Source organism: Podarcis liolepis (assembly GCF_965112155.1).
Source record: "Podarcis liolepis genome assembly, chromosome: 6".
In the NCBI taxonomy this organism is placed as follows: Eukaryota; Metazoa; Chordata; class Lepidosauria; order Squamata; family Lacertidae; genus Podarcis; species Podarcis liolepis.
Window position 1 is genome coordinate 14,392,607 of NC_139559.1, and position 16,722 is coordinate 14,409,328.

Sequence of the window (16,722 nt, forward strand, 5' to 3'; positions counted from 1 at the left end):
TGATTGAATAAATATTATTTTGTGTGTTTATCCTGCTGGAGATGGGTGTGCCTGATCCAGTTCTTTCAGTGCGGAGGGTGCTGTGCTGGCATAAACGGATGATATCATCAGCCTGCATAAGCTGCTATGAGTGTCTCCTCTGGCTAGGTCAGAGGCATCTCTCTCTTGCTGCTGCACATGCCACCCCGTGAGTTGGTGTCGTTAATTTGCGGTGGCGACATATCCAGGCAAATGGCATCCCATTAAATCTGGACATCTTGGCTGGTTGAAAGCATTCCACCAGCATGAAGTCCACGCTCAGTGTATTGACATTGACATCTCTATTTTGCCATTCAAACCACACCCTAAACACTCGGCTGAAGTCATGTTTGGGGGATGCCAGTTGAGATCATGGCTCAGTTGCTTGGGATTCATCCGCCATGATAAAGCTTTAAACTGAATGTTGGTGGGTATGACGTCAGGTGGAGGGTGGTCAAGGACATATGTTGGAATCTCCAACCCGAGTCTTTCAGATCGTTTTGCACCATAGCTGTCAACTTACCGATTTGAAAATAAGGGACTAGCAGCCTCGAAAATAAGGGATCAGCAGCCAAAATAAGGGATTTTCCAAGCACAGGTGTGTTCAGCTTCTGAGACCCTCCGAGCCAAAGGCAGAAAGCCCAGCCAGCCCAGCAGCCAAGCAAAGTCTCAAGTGGTGGTTCCCACAGCGCAGCAACCTGGCTATGGGATGCAGGAAGGGAAACCACCATCACCTCTCCGCTGGGAAGCGCTGAGCAAAGGCGAGTCCTCAGGCAACTTGGCCGATTTGATTGGCACAAGGCATGCAAGCTCCACCCCCCAGTCGTTCTTAGACTCCTTATTGGGTGAGCAATGTAGCCAAGCAACACAGTTGGAACCTCCCTCCTCCCTGGCCGGCAGGCAGGGAGGGAGAGGAGCTGCTTCCTTTGAAACCCGGGAAATTTAAGGGACATCATCAATAAGGGACAGCAGCGGGATACAGCGCTGGGATAAGGGACTTTCCCACCAAATAAGGGGCAGTTGACAGCTTTGTTTTGCACCTGCAAGATCTTTTCTGCACTGGTTCTCTAGAGCCTGGGTGAGAGAAGAAAACAAGGTGAGATTAACGAGGAGTGTTGCATTTGTGTTAACGGCTGCGGATCCCTGGGAACGTCGCGGATATTGCCATTTCCAAAATGTGGATGTTCAAGTTGTCCCTACTTGGTTGTGGTGCTCACTCCCAGCAGGGTAATGATCGGATGGGAGGAATTGATGTGAAGAAGCCCTGCCCATGCAATTCTGGTAACCACACAAGCGCACAGCACAGCCACTTGGAATCTTTCATGGAGAGGAACCAGATCCCATATCAAAGGATGCAAGAGTAAAGGGGGAGGCCCTGGTACCTCTCACCTGAGAAACTGGTGGATGGGTTAAGCCAGGCAAACCCACATAAACCCCAGGAAAAGAGGTTAATAAAACAGTTCTCTGTAGACCCAGGAATTGAGGGTCACAGTGTTTATAGTACAATGCAATACAACACAATACAATACAATACAATACAATACAATACAATACAATACAATACAATACAGGGACGCGGGTGGCGCTGTGGGTTAAACCACAGAGCCTAGGACTTGCCGATCAGAAGGTCGTGGTTCGAATCCCTGCGATGGGGTGAGCTCCCTTTGCTCGGTCCCTGCTCCTGCCAACCTAGCAGTTCAAAAGCACGTCAAAGTGCAAGTAGATAAATAGGTACCGCTCCAGCGGGAAGGTAAACACCGTTTCCATGTGCTGCTCTGGTTCGCCAGAAGCGGCCTAGTCATGCTGGCCACATGACCCGGAAGCTGTACGCCGGCTCCCTCGGCCAATAAAGCGAGATGAGTGCCGCAACCCCAGTCGGTCACGACTGGACCTAATGATCAGGGGTCCCTTTACCTTTACAATGCAATGCAATACAATACAATGCAATACAATAGCATAGATACACCAGTAACAACACCCTTATAATGAAGGGCAGTACAGTTGTACCTTGGTTCTCGAACGTAATCCGTTCTGGAAGTCTGTTCAACTTCCGAAACGTTCGAAAACCAAGGTGTGGCTTCCGATCGGCTGCAGGTGCTTCCTGGACCCAAGCAGAAGCTGCGTCGAACGTTTGGCTTCTGAAAAACATTCAAAAACCAGAACACTTACTTCCAGGTTTTCGGTGTTTGGGAGCCAAAACGTATGAGTACCAAGGCGTTTGAGAAGCAAGGTACGACTGTATATAAACCTAATAAAAATAAAATAAATAAATAACAACAATTTGCCTTCTGTTACCATTCTCAAGATTAGAATACCTGGTCTTCGTGAATGGCAAAGGAGGAATGTGCAGTTTGTAGTGCAATGTAGAGCTCGCTGGAATAAAGTGCATTTTGGGTGATAAAAAAACTATAGTTTTATTTTAAGAAATAAGTAATATTCCAGAGTAACTTGCACAGCATAAGCACATCCAAACGGTATAACCACGTTTCACAATGCATGATAACATCAGATCCTCAGGTGCTGGCAGAGAGAAGGATTTCTGTATTGTGTTTGTGCATTTCCTCAAGACGACGTAAATATAGCATATCCCAGTGGACAGAAAGCTCCCAGGTTCAGTCCCTAGAAGCTTCAAGTAGGTCTCATGTCCTCCTTTGGGCTTCCTACAACCGTTTAGTTGGCCACTGTGGGAACAAAGTGCAGGATGCTGATGGAATTTGTACCCTGCTCTTCCTCCTGATAGAGCCCAGGGCAGCAAATATCAAAATGTTAAAACAGTACAAATTAAAATAAATGAAAAGTGTCATGGGTCAACACCAACGGGCCAGCAGTCGGAGGCAGTGGCGGACCTACATTTTTGGGCCCTGAAGCTTGAACCGTTAAGGGGGCCCCTTCACAACCAGCAACAAGTTCTGGGTAACCACTTCTTCAACAGAGTTGTTCCATGACAAATCACCACAATGTTTTTACAAAGAAATTAACTGCTACATCTCAGATTTTGAATAAAATTGCTGTACTGGATTATCTCACACGTCAAAGGCACTGGTGTGAATAAAAATTTCCAATGCCTTATATTTTTGTGAGTTATGGGAGGGAGGATGAAAATTAGGGAAATGTTATATACATGCATTATATATCATAGAATGATTTGAGTCGTGTGGCTCAAATTGGGTCTACTAGACCCAAAATTATTAAGCATGATGGACTTAAAGTCCCTTCTGGGGCACCTCTGAGATTAGGGGCCCTGGAGCTTAAACTTCCTTAGTTTCATAGTAGATCTGCCCCTCGTCAGAGGTAAAGGTAAAGGGACCCCTGACCATTAAGTCCAATCCCAGATGATTCTGGGGTTGCAGCGCTTATATCGCTTTACTGGCCAAGGGAGCCGGCGTACAGCTTCCAGGTCACGTGGCCAACATGACTAAGCTGCTTCTGGCGAACCAGAGCAGCACATGGAAACGCCATTTACCTTCCCGCTGGAGCGATACCTATTTATCTACTTGTACTGGTGTGCTTTTGAACTGCTAGGTTGGCAGGAGCAGGGACCGAGCAACGGGAGCTCACTCCATCGCGGAGATTCGAACCGCTGACCTTCTGATCGGCAAGCCCTAGGCTCTGTGGTTTAACCCACAGTGCCAGCCGTGTCCCGGTCAGAGGTAGGGAGGGGAATTATTGGTTTGTTTTGCTTTTGTTTTTCTTAGGTGTTTTACATTTACATTCTGTATTTTTATGTTGGGAGCTGCCCTGTGAACACCCTTCGGAAGAATGGCGGCATGCAGATTTAATAAAGAACAACAATATATTGCCTCATGTGAAGAGTTTTTGTTGATTAAGCGGAATATAAATCTTGCCAGCTAAATAGATAAATAAAGTTGGGTGCTAAGGGGTGGAGAAGAGAGAAGCTTGGTTATCTCTTCTGACAGCAGAACCCCACGGTGGCCGCACCAAAAAAGGGGCATCCAGGATCTGGAGCCAAAACATTGCAATGATTTGCCGCAGTTCTTTCTTCTGTAGATACGAAATGTTGATGTGCAGACCTGGGAAGCGTATTCTGTGTGTTCATTTTCAGCGCCATTTCCCCTTAACGCGAAACGGGGCCTTCTTCATGTTTCTAAAATCAAGCTTGCCCTCCCCACTCCCCAAATTAGGCCACCTGGATACGTCAAATGAAAAATCTAAATGACAGCCTGCATTTGTGGTGAGGAAGTCCTAAACTTTGCTATAATTTGAAAGAACACAAGCTCTGTTATTAGATTATGCAGAGGGCAGGTTGAACGTCAGCTTCAATTTGAGCGTCTGTCGGCTGCATTCAAGGGAGCTGGAATGCATCAAACATTGGCCCATGTTGGCAGGCAAAACAGTAGGCTGAAATTTCAGACTATCTAGAAACCACACCCTAAGAGATTGCCCCCCCCCCCCGAAACAGTCTGTCTATTGAAACAATGCCAATTCTATGCTTTGACTGGACAAGCAATTTTTCTCCTTCTAGCCAAACATGTTGCCTTTCTTCCTTTATTTTGGTTTGTGTCATTGGTGCTGTGTGGCATGCATCACTTTAATAGCCTTCCAAGCTTGTGTTTTTTCCTTTCGAGGTGCCTTCTGCCATGACAGCATCTAATGCACTTTGACTGTGCAAAGTGCAGTTTCTGGATGGGGGAAAAAATATCTCTCTTTCCATATTCCCTTGCCGTGCGAGCTGTACTCCTGGGACACTCTTGGGGCACATTAATGCAATTTGCAAGCTGCTTGGGGAATCTTTCAAATTATCTCCAGCAACATAAAAGCAAGCGCCATGCCCTTGGAGGGTTTTTTTTTTGGGGGGGACGGGGTTCATAAAGCATGGAAATGTAATCGTAGAAGGGCTGGGAGCCACCGAGTTCACAGCTGAAACACATTTCCTTAACCATCTGCAGTACATTCAATTAGTCAATAAGGCTGCAGTCTTGTGACCCCCTCAGAATGTGTCCCTGGGACCATAGGAGAACATCAGACCTCCCCCTCTGCGATCCAACCTCAAGTGGGGGATCCAATGAGAAGAGATCCTTTTCCCTGCTGTTTTGGCAACGTCTACCATACCCACCCTATATGTACTGATGCTGGAGCTCCTATATGGGTAGTGGGCTATTTGAAAGGATGCAGACATAATAACAGCGCTCTTCACACTTGTGATTCCTAGCAACTGGTATTCAGAGGTATACTGTCTCTGACAATGGGAAGTACAATACAGGAATATGCACCTGTCCCATACAAGGATCGAACCTGCGACCGTGGCATTATCAGCACCATGCTCTTAAGCATCCGGGTTCTGAGACTTGAATAAGAAACCGCGTGGCATAAAGCAAGGGTGGGTGTGGCCTTCCTGTTGGATTTGGTGTGTTTTACAATGCCCTGGTATTTTATGGAAAATGAAAAGAGGTATTAAAAAAACCCTTTCAGTGAATATAAATTCGAATAATGTTTTTAAGGTCCCGTGGATCATAGTGGCAAAAGTTAAGCAAATACTCTGTGCAGGAAAATGAGAAGCTGCTCACGGTCACTTTACCTGTTGAAATAGTACTATTCCCTGAACGCTTTATGTGGCGCTCTGAATTGTACAACAGGGGACCAAATACTCTTGAGACCTTTCCCTGCAGTCTCTGGCAGAGCTGAAGTGTCAAATATTTTCCCCTTACTTTCCCAACAATGTAGAGTGGTGCCCCGCAAGACGAACGCCTCGCGAGACGAAAAACTCGCAAGACGAAAGGTTTTTTCGTTTTCGAGTTGCTTCGCAAGACGAATTTCCCTATGGGCTTGCTTCGCAAAACAAAGCTTGCCCCCGCACCCCGGACCCCTTTTGAACCAAGGGGTGGCAACGGGGAGAAGCGATCTTCTCCCCTCCGTCCCTTGCTTTAAAACAGGTCCGGGGACAGAGGGGAAGGCGCTTCCCCGTCTGTCCCCAGACGGTCTCCATAGGAACGCATTGATTGATTTTCAATGCATTCCTATGGGAAACCGTGCTTCGCAAGACGAAAAACTCGCAAGAAGAAAAAACTTGCGGAACGAATTAATTTCTTCTTGCTAGGCATCACTGTATTGCCTTTTTCAGTTCCACCCTGGACTGGTCACTTTCTCTTTCCCCTTAAAAAATCCCCACTCTTGCATGCCTGTACCCTTTGAATATTTATCGGTTTCTATCATTTCCATACCATTCGCTTGTCAGCCAGCCAGCCTGTATGTTACTAAGCTCCTTTTATCATACCTCATAACAAAAACCTCTCATAATTCCTTTGGCTGGACCTTCAAGTCTTGCCAGTACCCCTGTTTTGTGTTGCTTGGGATGAAGCCCCTGTTTATTTTACTATTATGTGGTAGGTGGTCCTTTTGCTTCCAGGCCTGCGATCACTATTAATTACTTAGACCCTGGAAATTCTTCTGGCAACCTGATTAATAGTTGCGCTCTTCAGAAAGCACCATAGGAGATGAAGAACGAGGGAGGGCAAGTTCCTTATGTATCAACGTAGAAGAGACCACAATGGCCATTAATATGGAGCTTCCATGCTTGGGTATGCAAGGATAACATGCGTCTTCTATCGGCTTGAAAGGAATTTAACTTCAAAAACAGTCTGTCTTGCTTCCTGTTATAGCGCCATTTCTTTTGAACTTAGAAAGATGGAAACCTGCCTTATGCAGAGTCTGACCCATCTAGTTCTGTATTGTCCACGCTTAAGAACAGAGCTTAAACCTTGAAATCTCTGCAGTTCAGCCAATGACTGGTGCAATAAATCTGTTGCTGCCATATCCCCGACAACTGGCCAGTCAGCCGCTGCTTAGAAGCCTGTCTGGGGTCTCAACAGTCTGGCAGTCTGCTACTGGGGCAAGTTCAAGGTGTTGAAGAAGGCCCTAGGCAGCTCAGGAACAGGTTCCTTGAGGACAATGCTGTTTTTCTAGAAAAAGAGGTGCTGGAACTCATCACAAACTCACCACTCTTGTTCTCTTAGAATGGCAATGGCGCCCACCTGAGAGGTGCCAGAACTTGAGTTCTGGCTGAAAGGAAAGCCCCTTTTGAGGGACTGCCTTATCCCCTACATAGCCAGTCCGTCGCTGTTGTCTGTGGGAATAGCTTCTCCTGCAAGCTCCAAAGATCTCAGAAGTTCGCTCCGCAGTAACTCAGAGCAGGGTTTTTCGTGTGGCTGCCACCGTTTTGTGGGATAGCATTTCTGTCAAGATACAAGCAGGCACCCACTAGCAGCATTTTCTGGAAACAGTCGGAATACTTTTTTTTATCTGCAGACTTTCCCAGCCAGATAAATGGCCCTTGTCACAAATGTCTATTTTGTATGTGGTAATAATAGTAATAATAGTAATAATAGTAATAATAATAGTAATTGCCCATCTGTCTGGGTTTCCCCGGCCACATCATCATCATCATCAAGCAATAAAACATCAAACATTAAAATGTTCCCTAAACAGGGCTGCATTCAGATGTCTTCTAAAATCAGATAGTTGTTTATTTCCTTGACATATGATGGGAGGGCGATCCACAGGGCGGGCGCTGCTACCAAGAAGGCCATCTTTAACTTTGCTTTAAAAGTAACTGCTGTTTTAGGTTTCCTAAAAACTGTTTCGCTGTTCTAATTTCACATTGCCTTGAGATGATTGCGCAGAAAGCCATTTATAAGTTAAAGTGATCAGTTAAACAACAACAACAACAGTTTTGAGCCAAAACATCCTGTTCCTAATTGCCAGCTGAACTGCTCTTGTTCCGTGGTTACTTTTCTTTCAGTTATTTAGGCCCTTGTCTGAACTTGCTTCAGGAAGCAGGGCCACCTCCCCACCTCAGTTATTTTTCCTTCACAGACATTTCAGCCCGTTTTCTCATCCTTCCTTGTGCCGTACACTTCTCCCATGTATTGTTATGGTAGCTTGGATTCCCCTGCTCCCCCCCCAAAAAAAAATTAGATTAAAAATGGGGCTCTGAACATTTTCCTTGCCCCAGGGGTCAACCTAGGTTTGCCACACAGTTGCCCACTGTGGAACAACCATCCAATTCCCAGCCACCCTATGGAGTGTGGAGTGGCAAAATAACAATATATTTAGTTAAATAAATATACATTGTCGCAGCCACTAGCTGGAGTAGTACATAACAACTGGATGTGTTTCCTGGTGGTTCTGTGAGTTATCTAAGGATTTAACTTCTGTGCCAATTTTTAAATGCCCGCTGAAAACTTTTCTAGTCCTCTAGGCCTGTGCAGGCAGTTAGGAGTACACCCCCCACACTGGACTGTTGATAATTGTTTTTACCTTTTTAAAAAGCTTTTTATGATTTTATTGTTTGGTTTTAGGTTTATTATACTGTTGTAAACTGCTGCGATATGTTTTTAATGATACAGCGGTATATAAATATTTTAAATAAATAAAATGCATGCTTCGCACTTGCATGTGACAAGCCTGCTAGCTGATTTTCCACTTAGAGAAAAGCAACTTTGGAGAGGGTCAGGTTGGAGGAGGGAGGCTACAGTTTAATGATTTCCCTGCTTTTCCATTCAAAATGGCAATCTAAACACCCACAATGCTGTCTTTTCCCCCTGTGGGGATTCAAAATGCATGTTTGTGGCATGTTTGTATGTCCGTGATGTGTAATTATTCCCTCAGACTTTGTATTTGTTAGTGTTTGTTTGTGTGCTTAGCACTGAAAGAGCTGGTCTCAAGTTTGTGCCTGCACAGTTTTTAACAGCAATTTAAGAGTCAATAGGTACAAGTGGGGCCCTGCAACAAAATGTTGCAGCATGGAGTGCTTTTGTTCAGGATTTCAGATAATGCATTCCATTCAATCCCCAGCACTACTTCTTCTTCTTCTTCTTATTATTATTATTATTATTATTATTATTATTATTTATTACTAAACTAGGTGGAACATTGGCCTGATTCAGAATAATCGCCACTCAAAGGTTTTTATGATCACCATAATTCAGCTATCTCCTTTTCCTTTATATTCATTCTTGGTGTGCTAAAAGTCATTCTCATCATGACCTTTGGCCATGACAGTTGCCTGGTGAGCATTTCTCCTTAAACTGCCCCCTTGTGGCGAAGTCTGGAAGTACAACATGGATTTCTACTATCACTTCCGTAGTTTGTATCAGAGAGCTTTATGCTTAAAACTCCTCTATCCTACCAAAAGGGACTTTTTCCTTTCAGTATTCTCGGGATTCTTTCCGGCTTTCCCCAGAAATTCTCCAAACCCGCACTGCCAACATTTCCCAGACTTAATCTGGTTAAGGGACAGCGTTAGTTAAAGGTGTCTAAAGCTCTCTCTACATTGCCAGCTCACTGAAATGAAAGCATTCAAACATGCTTGAACCCTCCAGATCTAGGAACCATTGTTTTAATAAAATTATTCCTTCTGGAAAATGAGTCTTGGGCTCAAAAGTAATTACTGACTGCAGAAAAACAGACAATGGCCGTTAGCTTAAATTTGAGATGTTCTTCTTTCTTTCATTCCTCCTAGCTAATGAGAAGGGAGGGTTGGTTTTGGGGGGGTTTCAGCCCCCAGCGTTCATGTTGTGGGGAAGGGAAGTGTCACAAGTTCCATCGACAGCACCTCTAGGAAGGGCTGTCTAAAACTGCTGCTCTTCAGTCCTGATCTAGATGGACCAATGGTCTGGTATAAGGCAGCTTCCATATCTTGGCTTTAGCCTCAGCTGCTGTTATTTCTCCCCCAGTAGAAGGAGGAAAATTGGGAGGCAAGAAGGCTGGGGCTGAGCCATTAGGAGCCGAGGTTGGACTTGGCTCTTAATGGCCTGGTGATTTCTGAAATCGGAGGAGTTCTTTCCAACTCTCCCATTTCCAAAATTCTTCTCCATCCCTATCTCTTCCATATATGTGAAACAGAGCTCCTTAACCCCACCTTTCATTGTTTCTTGGAACGCGTTGCCTTTATTAAGATGGCCAGGTCAGTTGATGGGGGAGTTGTGCGCCCAGGTACATCAGCTCTGCTAGGGCCCATACTAACTGCACTGTGATGGCCTGGGACTCGGGCTCGGACTTGGAACCAGAGTCGTCTCAGTCTGAACCGGATCCTTAGCCTCAAGCAGCATCTGAACCAAGTCTGCGGCCTGATTCTGAAGAGCCCCAGTCTGCACAGGTTCCCAGGCAACAAGCACCAGCTGTGCCGAGTCAGGGGCCTGAGCCTGCCCTGGCTCCAGATGTGGGGATTACCTCGTTGCCTTCAGCCGGGCAATCACTTACAGCTGCTCCACTACCGGTTCGGTCAGGAGAGGCTGAGGCGGCCTCTGGGTCTAGTAACCCACCGACATCTCCCGAGCTGCAGAGACGAAAGCCTGAGAGAAGGAGAGAACTGAGTACTCGCAGGAGGAGTGCTCGCCTTCGGGCGAGACAGGGAGGTAAGTCACCAGGGGATCAGAACCGGCCGTTACCCCATCAGAGATAAAAAGGCTGTCGGATCCTGCCCCAGGTTGCAGGAGCAACGTTGCTGTTTGCCAGAACCTGCCTGAGACCCTGTGCCTGACCTTGCCTGGTTTTCTTCCTCGTGTCCTGCCTTGGCCCTGTCGGACTGACTCCTCACAGAACCCTTGGATTCGGGACTGGACCTGGACCGCATTGCTCAGGTTACCCCCAGGCCCAGCACATGCACTTTGCTTCCTGGTCCTCCGTCCAAAGGGCACAAGCAGAGTCTGCTGGATCAGGATCAGGCCAAAGGCCCATCCAGTCCATCATCTTGTTCTCACAACAGCCAACCAGGTGTACTCTCTTCACTTGTGATTCACTGGTTCTGGCAGTGGATTTGAACTACATCTACCCTTGCTAGAAGCCATTGATAGCCTTGTTCTCTCAGTCCATTGCCTGCTCTGTTCCCTTCCTGCAGCCACCTTGCCTCTGGACTCCTTGCCTTTAGCTTGCCTGAGGATTCAGTCCCAGCCAAACTGACAACCCCTCCACCCTGAAAGAATTTGGACTGCAAATATTCTCTGAGCTTTGTTCTTTGACCAGTTGGAATTTTTATGAGCATTCTTACTTCATTCAGTCGATGTTAGAAGCTTCACTGCCACAAGCACAATGCAATGCAGATTCTCCCAGAAGTAAAAACATCTTAGCCGGTTGCGCTTTCACTTTTTTCCCTTTGCCAAGTCTTATCTTCTATTAGGAAAGAAAGAAAACACAACCTTTTCCCTTCTTCAATGTGTCGGAGCCCTGTGATTATCTTGCCAAAGTGTCTGTGATGCAAAACAATGCCGGCTTGGTGCCTCTGCCAAGGAGACATAATAAGGATTCAATCAAAGAGCAGCACCACGCATTGGCTCAGAAATGTTAGCATGCGCAAACATTTCGGCGCTAAGCCATCAGTAGTAAACATCTGGAATAACTACACTGATTCAAGTGTGTATATACTGATGTAAACAGTAAGTGATTCTGGTCCATTAGCACTGCACATTGAGACTTTTTTTATTACTGTTTGTAGCAGGGATGTATTTTTACTCATTTAAGTAAAATAAAGTCTTTGTTTGGGTTCACAGCCTGGGGCAGGATCCAGCATCTTGGGACAGGCTGCTGGGCCTCCAAAACCCCAAGAGGGCCCACTGCGGTTGCTGCCCCCCCCCACTTGTTCCCTGTATAGGTTGCTGGCCACTGTGAGCCACCCACCGGTTAAATTCCCCACAATGTTCCAACATTGGTGGGAGCTGAAGGCAGCATGCATAGTTCTCCCCTTATTTAATCTGTACCACAACCCTGTGGTGCTAGGTTAGGCTGAGAGGCGGTGACTGGCCCAAGGTTACCCGGTGAGCTTCCTGGCCGAGTGGGAGTTTGAACCCTGGTCTATCGTGCAACACTCTAACCACTACACCACACTGGACTGGCAATGTCAAGGCCAGGGGGCAGCAAACTTACACCGGGCCAGAGGGCGGGGGAGTGTGTGCCCAAACTTGTGCGCACACACTATTTCCAGCGCACTTCCGGGTCGGAGGAGCATCGGAAATAGCTTGTGTGCATGTGCACAGGCCTCCAACCTGTATGTGCACCGGAAATAACACTTGCGCATGCACAAATAATGCTTACGCATATGCAGAAGCTATTTCCAGTGCTCCTCAGACCTGGAAGTGGGCAACAGTGCAGTGCTGGTAAGAGCAGGCAGCGGGATAAACGAGTCCCTCGGGCCTTATCCGGCCCATGGCCCTTAGTTTGGGGACCCCTGGTCAAGACTCTTTCTTATGGTTCGCTGTCTTTTACCTGGACTTCAAATAACAGAGGGCTCTTTCAAATACAAGACTGTCGTTGAACAGCACTTCAAAGAGAGTCCTAGGCATAGTAGGATATGTGGCCAATCTACAGGAAGTGCCCATCAAAATAGTGTTTGTTTGTTTGTTATTTACAGTATTTCTAATCCACTCGTCACTGAATATTTTCAATCCCAGAGTTGGCGGGGCGTGAGAGGTGGGTGTTTGTGTGGAGTAGTAAAAATAAACAGAGAAAACCAACAATATACAAAAGTTCCAAAAATCATATAAACAGGTACAATAAGTTGCATATTAACACTCCATTCATAAGGAAAACAAGCCAAACCATGAGAAAAATTATTTCTATACATATGTATGTAAAAACAGATACCTACTGTAGGTGAAAAACAAACGCAAGACATTCAAATAAATTACAGAACTCGTGCTTTTAGCAGCAGCTCCCACCTCATTTTTCAGAATCCTAGCCAGCAAGCGGTTTATGGCAGAGAAAAATCAAATTCGTTAATGTCCCCATTTTACAGATGGGCAAATAGAAGCTGTAAGAGAAATACTTCTGAAATGTGGTCTGGGGCCACCTTGAAAGGTTTATTGCCCAAAAGGAATGTGAAAACCAGCTTCCTTAGTCCTGGTCCACAGTTTGTCCCTTATTCTACATTGATTCAAACTTAGAGAATAATTAATAATAATAATAATGAGGAGGAGGAGGAGGAGTGGCAGGGGATTAGCTCAAATGACTGAAAACTTGGAGGAAAAGCTTATTCAGAAAAAGACACTGGTGTTAGAGACCAGGGCACTATCTCTCTTCCACTAGTAGAAGCCTCACTGACTTCTGTTGTGTATTTTTTTTCAAAACTATCAAGTTAAAGGCTTGGTTTGGCTGCTTATTCTCCCATTGCCTAAGCCAGTAACATCCGCTGCTACAGGAAATTAGGTAAGTGACAAGATTACTGTCCTTGTAAAAGGGCAACAGGAAAGGCTTTATGTTCCTGTGTTGCAATTCAGCTGTTGCCCATCAGCAGTAAATTTGGCAAGGGAGAGGAGGCAGGGTTGGGAGGAGGGGGGAGTGTCTAGAGATCGGGCAGGCTAGAAACCTATTAAATTAAAACGGGATTGTTTATTGGACACGTTTCAAAGTGGTTCTGTTTGTACGCGCGCTCAGCTTTTAATAGTTCCACTCTGGCCGCTGCGGAGCTTTGTGTGACTCGGATCTTGATTTGGTTAGCACACCAAAATAGTCAGCCTTTTAAAATGTCTTGCTGCATGCAATGGCTGACGGAGCCATATGTTCCCAGAAACTTGGGGATCTCCCTAGACCTCGCTTTGGGAAGGGAGAGGAAACAGACATTAAACCCACAAGCCTGATTGCAACATTCCTCTCCTTCTCACGAGCCCCAGCAACAGATCCCCAGAGACACACCATAAAGGCTTTCTAGTAAAGGTAAAGGGACCCCTGACCATTAGGTCCAGTCGTGGCCGACTCGGGTTGTGGCGCTCATTTCGCTTTATTGGCCGAGGGAGCTGGCGTACAGCTTCCAGGTCATGTGGCCAGCATGACTAAGCCGCTTCTGGCGAACCAGAGCAGCACACGGAAACACCGTTTACCTTCCTGCCAGAGTGGTACCTATTTATCTACTTGCACTTTGATGTGCTTTTGAACTGCTAGGTTGGCAGGAGCTGGGATCGAGCAACGGGAGCTCATACCGTCATGGGGATTCGAACCGCCGACCTTCTGATCAGCAAGCCCTAGGCTCTGTGGTTTAACCCACAGCGCCACCCGTGTCCCTAATAAGAATAATAATACCCCCCTAAACCCTGGTCTGGAGGGGATGGCAGGCTCAGTGGACACTGATGTTACTGATGTTTAACCCACAGCGCCACCCGCGTCCCTAAAATACTTTCTAACAGTATTTTAAATGTATTATCAAATCACTTCTTCACTGTTTTATATGGTATTGTTACATGCCAACCCCAATCTCCAGGTGGAAGATTCCAGGGGTTGCAGGTGTGTTTACCAGAGTCTGCGTTCCCTTCTGGGAGAATGAGGCACAACAGAGAGACAGTGATCTATTGCTTATTTACACTTAGAGTGGTACCTCGGAAGCCAAACACAATCCGTTCCGGAAGTCCATTCGTCTTCCAGAATGTTCGGAAAACCAATCGGAAGCTGTGGAAGCCGTGTCGGACGTTTGGGTTCCAAAGAACGTTCGCAAACTGGAACACTCACTTCCAGGTTTGCTGTGTCCAGGAGCCAAAACGTTCGACTCGCAAGGTGTTTGGGTTCCAAGGTACGACTGTATCTTCAACCTGAACCCACGTGATGGGATTCCACATCCCCGGCGCAGCACCGCATTCAGAGAACAGCAGAAAGCCATCTTGCGTCTCTTTGTTGCAGCTTTCCCCCTCCAGCCCGCATCGTGTTCTGCTTGCAAAACTGGCAATTTTTCTGTTCGCTTAGGCCAGCCACACCGAAATCCTGCAGCCCTTGGGTCTCCAGTAACACACAGCTGGAAGGAGGTCTCTCCCCTCCTGGTCTGGCAGTGTCCACTCTCTCTTGATGGTTTCCTTGACGGGCCATTGCTGGTCTTTGTGCTTTGTGGACTTTACTTACATTCATCTGGCCCTGCTCAGTTAGCCTGGCTCATTAGCATAAACTAAATCCAGAATTTTCTGTGTTTGGCACAGTTTAATCAAACCTTGATTACTTCTAACTTTTACTAATTCTAAGAATTGCATGCGACTTGCACCCACAAACCCCAGCACCCATGACCTGTAACAATATCTAGTAATATCTATTATGTGCATTATCACATTTTTTTTATCATTTCTATGATGTTCAGTATACAATTACATATTTAGGTTATTGCATGTTATTAAAAATGCATTTTTTAAAAATGAAGTATTTTATGCGTGTCTCAAAAAGTAATTATATTGTTCTCTTGCCAACAGTGCAGTGTTAGAAACTGTTTCACGATCTGCTGGGTGCTACTCAGATTTGGGGATTGTGGCCTTTTCACGTTTCTCTGCTACTGTTTCCGTTGCCACCTGTTGGCCTTCCTTGAGACCCGGACCTTCGGGTCTCCCTTTCTGGAAGCAAATGCTTTTTTTTCAACTGTCTACATAGTTGCTCTATATTTAGCCAGAGGATAGCAAATAGATCTGTGATCCTGGTGCTTAAATTAGAGCTAAGCCAGCACCCCCACTGAAATGGCCAGGGTCTTCCTTGCTGAGTACTAGAAAGTTATGTATCCTGCAAATTAGAACCACACTGTTGGAAACAGAGGCAAAGAAATCTAATCTAGAGCCACCTGGCTAGACATCCAAGGAGAGAGAGATAGCCTTGTTGTTGTGCCACAGATTAGATGGATGGATTTATTTAATCTCTTTCATATAAAATACTTAGAATCATAGAATCATAGAGTTGGAAGAGACCACAAGGGCCATCGAGTCCAACCCCCTGCCAAGCAGGAAACACCATCAGAGCACTCCTGACATATGGTTGTCAAGCCTCTGCTTAAAGACCTCCAAAGTAGGAGACTCCACCACACTCCTTGGCAGCAAATTCCACTGTCGAACAGCTCTTACTGTCAGGAAGTTCTTCCTAATGTTTAGGTGGAATCTTCTTTCTTGTAGTTTGGATCCATTGCTCCGTGTCCTCTTCTCTGGAGCAGCAGAAAACAACCTTTCTCCTTCCTCTATGTGACATCCTTTTATATATTTGAACATGGCTATCATATCACCCCTTAACTTCCTCTTCTCCAGGCTAAACATGCCCAGCTCCCTTAGCCGTTCCTCATAAGGCATCGTTTCCTTATATCTCACCTTTCCACTTGATAAACTTTCAGAGAGAGAAAGGGTATACCAAAAACACAAATCATGAAAACCTATAATGGGGCTGCTGCCTAGTTGAAGAAACCTGAAACCAATCAGTTTATTAAATTAAATTTGTGCACACAAATACACATATGCATTAAAACAATGCGCACACACACAAAAAAAAATGTTTGTGGGAGAAGTTTTGCAAATAGAATTATTAAACTAGAGGCAAGTCTGGAGTTTGGCTTTCACAGATGACTTCCTCATCTTCTCCCCTCAAACAGTCCTGGAAAAAATAGTTTGTTAAGGGTCCTGGGGATTGTTAGGAGACACCCCCCCCCCATTCTCCTCTCAGAGCTATACTTCCCAGAGTTCTCTGTGATGAGGGATCGATTGCTCAGCCACACTGGGAATTGTAGCTCTGGGAGGAGAATAGGGTACCCTAACAACTCCCAAGTGTCCTTCACAAACTACAGCTCCCAGAGTTCTTTGGGAGAAGCCATGAGTGCTTAAAGTAGTATCATGATGCTTTAAACGTACAGTGTGAACACGGCCACTTGGTTGTGCACGAGGAGGGGAGGGGGGAGTCCATTTGTGCAAGTGAAACTCTGTTCGTGCAGTGCTAATTACAACTCACATTTTTTAGTAATATTTTTAAAATGATTAA

The 16,722-nt window shown here is 45.8% G+C and overlaps 1 protein-coding gene across 1 annotated transcript in view; it reads left to right on the top strand.

Moving 5' to 3' along the window:
• APCDD1L (APC down-regulated 1 like) overlaps positions 1 to 16,722 on the top strand; it is a 52,947-nt gene that overhangs the window by 24,173 nt on the left and 12,052 nt on the right. The gene's annotated exons all lie outside the window — the stretch shown is intronic.